Source organism: Muscardinus avellanarius (assembly GCF_963383645.1).
Source record: "Muscardinus avellanarius genome assembly, chromosome: 2".
Lineage (NCBI taxonomy): Eukaryota > Metazoa > Chordata > Mammalia > Rodentia > Gliridae > Muscardinus > Muscardinus avellanarius.
This window is the reverse complement of record NC_137787.1, coordinates 165,636,316-165,645,904: the sequence shown is the minus strand read 5'-3', so window position 1 is coordinate 165,645,904 and position 9,589 is coordinate 165,636,316.

Genomic DNA, 9,589 nt, shown 5'->3' with positions numbered 1-9,589 from the left:
TGATGTATAATTACAATGGACCAATAAATGTAAAAACATGGCAATTAAATAAATAAATACTTCTCAAAAGAAGAAAAACCAATAGTCAACACATATATGAAAAGTATTCAACTTCCTTAGCAATAAAGAAAATGCAAATTAAAACTATACTGAAATTCCATCTCACTCCAGTTAGAATGGCAACCATCAAGAATACACACAATGATAAATTCTGGTGAGGATCAGAAAAGAAAATTCCCATAGAAAGGCAATTATGCAAAACAAAAAAAGACAAAAATATTTTTGATCCATTGGTCCAGCAGGGATCAACATCATAAAAAGATTTATTCAAAGATGTAGATTCTTCAAATCTTAAATTTCAGGGCAAATAATATTGAATCTTTCAAAGAAAGCAATAGATATATGTACACATACATATATACACATATGCTTACAAAGGGCCCATCTTTATTTCACAAATTCCCTAACTACAAATTTGCCATCTCAATACTTGCTGTGTTTTCTTGTCTTTTGTGAATATACAGAATAGTAAAAAATGTAGATGCTTGATGCTTTTGTCTTCAAGGTGCTTGAAAAGGCCATGCTGACTTCCTGTTTCTACTCTCCTGCTGCGAGAGACACTTTCTGGGGAGACCTCCTTCATCATGGCATTGCTTCTGCCAATAGAATTCATAAAGCAGAGCACTAACTTTATTATCTGAGCAAAGAATGGAGAGAGCAAAGCTCAGGTTCTAAAGATGTGTTCTCTTGATTTGGGGCAGGAGAGGCTCTTTTTACCAAGTATAGGATGAATGTCACTATGGGAGGTGAAGAAAACACACAGATCTTCTTCCTTCAGAACACACCTTTCTCACAGGGTCCTTTCTGAGTGTTACTACATAGCCATCTGGGATGTTTTTGATTTATTTTTGTGATTTTGTCTTCCTCTTAGTTCTTGTTAGTTAACCACTGCAAGAGCAAAGGAGGCATGTGTAAAAATGTGATGAGCTGGGCATCATAGTAGTGCAAGCCTCTAATACCAGGCTTGGGAGGCTGAGACAGGAGGATCACAGGTTCTAGGACAGCCTCAGCAATGTAGGAGAAATTCTCAGTAACCTAGAGAGATTTGGTTTAAAACTAAAATATGAAAAGAGCTAGGGGTGTAACTCTGAGAAAGAATGCTTCTAGGTCCAATCCTTGGAAACTCCTCGTCCCCTCCACACAAATGGAATAGGGCAATATTAGAGATTGGGGCTACTACTGTAGTCAAAGATTCTGTCCATTGTAGTCATACATGTTAATGTTGTACAAAATGGTAGAGTCATACATGCACACATGACTAATTTAGCCCTTTCCCAATGCTCACCCCATCCCCTTTTCAGTAAAGTTATAGTGATATAGACTATGAGTTCAATGTTAATGAATCAACAACATATACATATTAAAATGTACTTAAACAGAAGTATACATAAAGCAAGATCATCTATTTATTAGTTGATGAAAATGTGAGAAAAACTAATTTTATAGTAATTTGGGATGCTTTCATACATGAATAACCAGAACTATGTATAAATAAAAATAATGGGACATAGATACATACATTTGTCAAAGTTATCCAACTGCATATTTAAAATTAGGGTATTTAAGTATATTCCATGTAGCAGTAGAAAAAGAATTATAGGCACGTTTGCTATTTTAAATCTACAAACATCCCAAAATAGCACAATGAAAGATGTTTAGGTTTTAGGAGTGTTATCTATATGATTAGATTTTAGATACTCATATGGAAGTCAAGCTTACTTTCTTTGTATGAGGCACTTAATAACAGAATGTAGCTCTCTTATATCATTTGAGAAATCCCACTGGAGGAATGGAGGTGTGTAGGGGAGGGAGGTGAATGGGGGAGAAAGACTTGATGAAGGAAACACTTCAATTGATATTATATATACTTAACAAATTATTAGTGCCTGTCTCAATATTGTGTTTGGCGAAGGGGAGGATATGTGGAGGGAGCAGGGGTGTGGGAGCAATCTCACCAAGTGCTGTGTGCACGTGTGTGTGTGGGTGTATGTATCCATCACTCTGAACTTCATTGCTATATATGATTTCAATGTGCCAATAAAAATCAAACAAAAATAAATGAACAATCATAACACATATTTGAAATCAGTCTGTTGTTACAGTCATCTGGTTATTTCTTTACAACCATAAATATTATATGTCCTAGATTTGGTATTGCATTTTATTTGGGAGAATTTACCAAGCAAAATACTATTTGACTCTTTCCTACTGATAGAGACACAAAAATCAAATTTCAACTGATTCATTTCTCTTCTCATGCTCACTTCAGCAGCACGTATACAACTGACTAATTTCTCAGTTAAAGTAACTAGCTTTTTGTTTTCCTTAAATCCTTGCACACATTGTTGAGAAACAGGTTACTGAAATCTGAAGGCATTTGGCCACCTCAGGCTGCCCTCTGGCAAATGAAAACACTGGTGTGAAGAAACAGCTTAAAAGGTCTTTCTCCTTGCATTTGTGCTGCTATTGAAGTTATTCTATTTAAAGAACAGTATTTTCCTTCAACTTTCCATTCCTTTGCCAAGTTTTAAAAATCTTCATCCTCTTTTAATTTCACTTTCATTTCAGAGGATTGCAGTCTGATTTCTATGAATTTTAATTAAGAGCCTAAATTATGAGACTTTATTTTTCAATTTTATTTTGCCTTCTATTATGTATGCAAAAGAATCCAGCCAACGAGTTTAGAAGAATTAAGTACTTCATTTTGTTATATGTATAATGATTATATGTCCTACTACACATAGGATAGTCTCAGTTTATTTCTATTTCCCTCAAATTATTCACCAATAATGCCACTTTTTCATTTCTTTTATTTATAATTTTCTATTGGTGCATTGTAGTCATACATCTCAGTGGTGTACAAGATGATAGAGGCATACGTTCACACTTCACCCAATCAGCCCTTACCCAATTCCCGCCCCATTCCTTCCCCCTCCCTCCTTCTGATTTGTGACTTAGTGACTGATTGGCTTTGATATTTGTTAGTGTACATCATGATCATTAGAGAATTTCCCACTTCCTTTCTCCCATACCCTCATTTATGTTGCCTTATTTGCTCATCTATGGTATCTCCTTCTTCTTCTAAATTTACTCCTATGATGCATTTTCTTCCTAGCTTTTGCATATTAGCGGAAACATCCATTTTCTTAGTGTTTGTGACTGACTAATCTCACTTAGCAGAATGTTCTCTAGTTTCATCCATTTCTCTGTAAATGACATAATTGTGGTTTTTTAAGGCTAAGTAAAATTCCTTTGTGTACATATTCCATAGTTTTGTAATACATTCATCTGTTCATGGACGTCTTGGCTGGTTCCATAGTTTGGCAATTGTGAATTGTGCAGTTATGAACGTGATACACAATCATTAGTTTGGTAGTTTGGATTCCATTCTTTTGGGTAGTTACTCAGAAGTGGTATTGCTGGATTATATGGTAAATTCATTCTCATCTTCCACATAGTTTTCCAAAGTGGTTGCACTAATTTTCAGTCTCACCAACAATGTATTAGAGTTCCTACTTCTGCATATCCTTGCCAGCATTTGTTCGTTTTTGTGATTTGAATGATTGCCATTCTAGGTGGAGTTAGGTGAAATCTCAGTGTAGTTTTGATCTGCATCTCTCTGACTACTAATGATGTTGAGCATTTTTTCCATGTATTTATTGGCCATTAGAATATTTTTCTTTTTTGAAGTGTCTATTTAGTTCACTTGCCCATTTTTAAAAATTTGTTTTATTTGTTTTCTTAATGCTGAGTTTCTTGAGTTCTCTGTATATTCTAGATATTAGTCCTCTATCAGAGGCATTGGTGGCAAAAATCTCTTATTCTTTGGCTCTTGGTTGAGGTTCTTGATAGTTTCCTTTATTGTACGGAAGCTCTTTAGTTTAATGCAATCCCATGTATTGATCAGCCTTTAAGTTTCTTATGCCTTTGGGTCTTGTCAAGAAAGTTTTTACCTGTTCCTGTGTTGCAGTGTTGGACCTATGCCCTCTTTAAGGAGCCTCAAGGCCTCTGATCTATATTACAAGTCTTTTATCCATCTTCAATTGACTCTTGTGCAGGATGAGGAAGTGGGATTTATTTCCATTTTTCTCCATATGGTTAACCATTTTTTCAACACCATTTGTTGAACAGGCTGTCTTTTTTCCAGTGTATGTTTTTGGACACTTTGTCAAAAATCAATTGGCTGTAAGTGTGTGGATTTGTTTCTTAGTCTTCTATTCTCCTTCACTGGTCTATGTTTCTGTTTTTCTGTCAGTACCATGCTGTCTTTATTACTATGATATTGTAGTATACTTTAAAGTCAGGTATTGTGATTCCTCCTGCATGATTTTTGTTGCTGAGAACTGCTTTGGCTATTCTGGGTTTTTTGTTGTTCCAAATATATTTAAGGACTGATTTTTCTATGTCTTATTTAATGGGCATTGTGTTGAATTTGAGGATCACTTTTTGAAGTACGGCCATTTTGATGATACTTATTCTGCCTATCTATGAGCATAGAAGATTTTTCGGTCTTCTAAAGTTTTCTTTGATTTCTTTTTTCAATGTTTTATAATTTTCTTTGTAGAGGTCTTTTATCTGCATGGCTAAGTTTATTCCTAAGTATTTTATTTTTTGTGGGATTTTTTGAGTGGAAGTGTTTTCTGGATTTCATTCTCAGTGGATTTATAGTTGGTATACAGAAAAGCTTTCAATTTTTTTTAAGATTGATTTTATATCCAGACATTTTGCTGAATTGTTGATCAGTTCTATAGGCCTTTGATTGAGTTTGTTGAGTCTTCTTAGTATAATGTCATCTGCAAATAGTGAAAAGTTTGAGTTCTTCTTTTTCTATTTGTACTCCTTTGATTTCCCTTTATTTCTCTGGCTAGGGCCTCAGGTACTATATTGAAAAGAAATGGTGATAGTGGACATCCTTGTCTTGTTCCTGTTTTTAGGGGGAAATCTCTCAGCTTTTCCTCATTTAATATTATGTTGGCTGTGGGCCTATTGTAAGATTGCCTTTATGGTGTTGAGGTATGTTCCTTCTATTCCACCTTTTTATAGTGCTTTTAGCATAAATGGATGTTGGATTTTGACAAACACTTTTTGGTGCTTATCGAAATAATCATATGACTTTTGTCTTTGGTTTTCTTTATGTGATGAATTGATTTTCATATGTTGAACCAGCCTTGCATCCCTTGGAGGAACCCTACTTGGTCGTGGAGTATGATTTTCTTGATGTTTTTTTTTTTTGTTTGTTTTTTGGGTTTTTTTTTGGTGGTACTGGGGTTCCTGGAAACCCTTCTACCTCCGGGCTACACTCACAGACCTATTTTTATACTTTTTTATTTGGAAACAGGGTTTCTTAAGCCAGCGCATGTGGCTGGTTTCAAACCTGCACAATCCTCCTGTCTCCGCCTCCCAAGCATGGGGGTTACAAGCATGTGCCACCACGCCTGGCTTGATGTGGTTTTGAATGCATGTTGCTAGTATTTTGTTTAGCAGTTTTTCATCTAAGTTCATCAGTGATATAGGTCTATAATTTTCCTTCCTTGAGCTGTCTTTATTTTATATTAGTATTAATATGATGTTGGCTTTGTAGAATGTATTTGGGAGAGTCCTGTTTCTTTCTGTTTCATGAAATAGATTGAGGAATATTAGGATTAGCTCTTCTATAGAGGTTATATAAAATTCACTTGGAAAACCATCTGGTCCTGAGCTTTTCTGTGATGGTAGGCTCTTTATTGTTGCTTTAATCTCTTTGACTGCTATTGGTTGGTTTAAATTTTCTATATCTTCTTGACTCTGCTTAGGAATTTTGTATTTATCTAGAAAGTTGTAAATTTCTTCCAGATATTCTATCTTGTTGGAGTATAGTTTTTCAAAGTAGTTTCTTATAATCCTCTGGATTTATACACTATCTGTGCTAATATCTCCTTTATCATCTCTTCGTATTTTCCATTGATTCTCTCTCTCTCCCTCCATCCCTCTCTTTCTCTCTGTCTCTCTCTCTCTCTCTTTGGTTAAATTGGCTAGAGGTTTATCTATCTTGTTAATTTTTTTAAGAAACCAGATTTTGGTTTAATTAATTTTCTGTTTTTTTTTTGATTCTCTACTTTGTTGATTTCTGCTCTGATTTTTATAAATTTCTGTCTTCTACTGTGGCTTTGGGGTTAGACTGTTCCTGTTTTTCAAGGGCTTTGAGGTTTGTTATTAAGGTATTTGGTGATTTTCTTTTTCTTATGTGAGCACTCAGTGCTATGAATTTTCCTCTTAAAACTGCCTTCAAAGTGTCCCAGATGTTTTGATATGTTGTATCCTTATTTTCTTTCATTTTTAAAAATTTCTTTATTTCATTTACTTCTTCTATGACCCATTTTTCATTCAACAGTATGATGTTCAGTTTCCACAATTTTACATGGTTTCTCTGGGTCTTTTTATATTTTATTTCTAGTGTCATTCCATCATGGTCTGAAAAGACACAGGAAAGTATGTCACATTTTTTGAATTCACTAGTGTTCACTTTGTGGACCAGGATGTGATATGTTTTAAAGAAGTTTCTGTGAGCAGCTGAGAAAAATGTGAACTCTGCTGTAGTTTGGTGGATTATTCTATATGTTTCTAATAGGTCCATTTGGTTGATGGTGTTCTCTAGGTCTGAGACATCTGTACTGACTTTTGTCTAGAAGATTGGTCTAATGATGTGAGAGAGCTGTTGAAGTCTTCCAGAGTTTTTCTTTCTTTCTTTTTTTTTTTTATGAAAGTAGCTGCATGTATGTTTGAGGCACTAATGTGTGACTATTGTTATTCCTCCTACTGAATTGTTCATTTTACCAGTAAAAGAAATCACCTGCTTTGTCTCTTCCAATGTGCTTGGGCTTGAGGTCTAAATTGTCTGATATCATAGTTTCTACTTCTGCTTGTCTTTGAGTTCCATTGGCATGGATTACCTTGCTCCAGCCCTTTACCTTAAGTTTGTTACTCTTTACTTGTAAGGTGTGTTTCTTGCAGGCATAAGATACATGGGTTCTAATTTTTTAATCCATCTTGCCTCTTTATGTCTTTATTGGGGAGTTGAGGCCATTTATGTTCAGTGTGATTATTGAGAGATGATTTTTAATTTCAAACATTTTGAGTTTTAACTTCTGTTTGTGGTAGTGTTTGTTATTCTTTGCTTAGTGTTTTGCTTGATAGAAACTCTTGTCTCTATGATTCTGGCATATATTTCTTATTTCTTCTTTTCAATTAATCTCCAAGTATTTTCTCTACTGCTGGTTTGGAAGACATAAATTATTTCAGCTTCTGTTTGCCATGGGAGATTTTTATTTCTCCATCTAATGTGAGAGATAATTTTTCTGGGTAGAAAATTTGGGGCTGCAATTGCTTTTTCCCCCCCCAGAGTTCAGAATTGTAACTCCAGGCCCTTCTGGCTTTCCTAATTTGGTTTGGGAAGGTCTGGAGTGATTCTAATTTGTTTGCCTCTGAATGACACTTGTTCATTTGTTTTTGTTTCCTTTAATATTCTCTCCTTAGCTTCTACATTGGTCAGTTTGACTATTATGTGCTGTGGTGAATTTTTTTCTGATATTGTCTAAAGGCGGTTCTATAGGTTTCCTGTACCTGTGTATCAACCTCTTGTTTTATGTTAGGAAAATTTTCTGATATTACTTCTTTGAAAAGATTATTGATCCCTTTGGATTCACCTTCTATCCCCCCTCTTATATGCCTATTATTCTTACATTAGCTCTTTAAAAATAGGCCCATATCTCTTCAATGTTCAATTCTTTTTATATTATTTTATCTAAATTATATACTATGAATTCATTTTTGGAGTGATTGTATTCTAACAGCAAAATTGTATTCTTAATGTGGTCTAATTGATAATTTATAGTTTGAATTGATGCCTTCACTTCAATTATTGCATCTTTATTTCTTTCAAAGTCTCTCTAAATTTGTTTGGGAAATCCTATTTCTACAGTTGCATTTCTGATTTATCCTTCTGGAAATCTCTGTAATTCGGTGTTGTCATGTCCTATCAGTGTGGGTTTGTGAGAGCTCGTTGTTTCCTTGTTATTTCTCCTTCTCATAATTTCAGAAGTTTGTATTTTTGCTTTTGATAGATTTCTCTCAGTTTCTAGGTGTCAGCTGGTATATCCAATAGCAAGTGTGTTTGTACTCAACATTGAAGGTTGAGAGAAGATAGAAGTGAAATCATAAGTGCAAGGATAGTGTAAAGCCACAATAGAATAGAGTAGAATGAGAATATAAATTTGGTAAGGTAGTATATAGTAGAGATTAGAAATAGTAAATATGTTGCATTTTAGTAATCAATGTAGAGTAGTATAGTGATATGAAGTGGATTTAATACAAGAAAAGGAAGACAAAGAAAGAGAGAAAGAATGAAAAGAGAGAGATAGAAGAGAGTAGGTATGTACAAAGGAATAAGCTTGGGAGAGGGATTGGGAAGAGAGCAATCAAATAAGTATACACACACACACACACACACACACACACACACACACAAACACACACACAAACCAAGAAGCAAAAACAACAGCAATAACAAAGTAACACAACTCTACAAATATATGAATATTCAGCAGACTGGGCCTCTGCAGTATCTTCTCTCTGTGTAGACACTGAGTGCCACTGGAACCTTTCTTGCTGCAAGTCTGGTTCTGTTAGTCTTTCTCAGTCTATCCAGATAGCTGGTTTAAATGGGGCTGGATCTAGTGTTAAGCATAGGTGATCCTCCATGCTTTCCAAATGTGAAGCCTGAGTTTCTCTCTGACTGTGTTGTTGGCAGATGCCTATGGAGCCAAATAATCTTTGTTCTCCACAGCTAGGGCTAGGCTAGTCTGACTTCTTTCCATTCACTACAACTGGATGGTGTATGTTGATCCCGGAGATCCTACTAGTTGGATCTAGTGTTAAACATAGGTCTCCCTCTCTGCTTTCGTCTGATGAGCCTGTCTGTCTGAGCCTCTGCTATGTTCAACACCGACTCCATCACCACCTTTGCCAGGTTGAACTGCAAAGTCTCAGACCCAGGTTGTTTACAGTGGCTGTCCTTGGGGTCCCTGGGGGCACAATGCTGAGCATTCTCCTGTGGGAATGGAGCCTTCACTTATGGTGTTGTTTAAAGTTTCTCTGGATCTCTGGAGAGCATGCTGAGCTTTGCCACCACTGCTGCAAGTTGTAGCCTGTGTTTGTGCAGGAGGAACTGATGGCTTACAATTCTGGTGATCTGCAATTTTAGGTCCTTTGTTGTTTTCCTGTGAAGTTGAGTGCAGTGAAGCAAGATGGTGCTGCTGTGGCACCCATGGCTGTGAGGCAGGAGGGTTTCTTTCTCTGATAGGTCTTCTAGTTTTTATTTTCCTTCAGCCTTTTACTTATTGTATTATTTAAAGTTATATGGTATTTTCCGGCTTTTGTAAGAATGTTATTTTTAAGGCAGTGAAGATCTGGTGTCCAATGACTGATATGTGCTGCTTCTCTCGGTCACCATCTTCCTGGAAGTTCCCTTTTCACTTTTAAAGTATTAAATAAT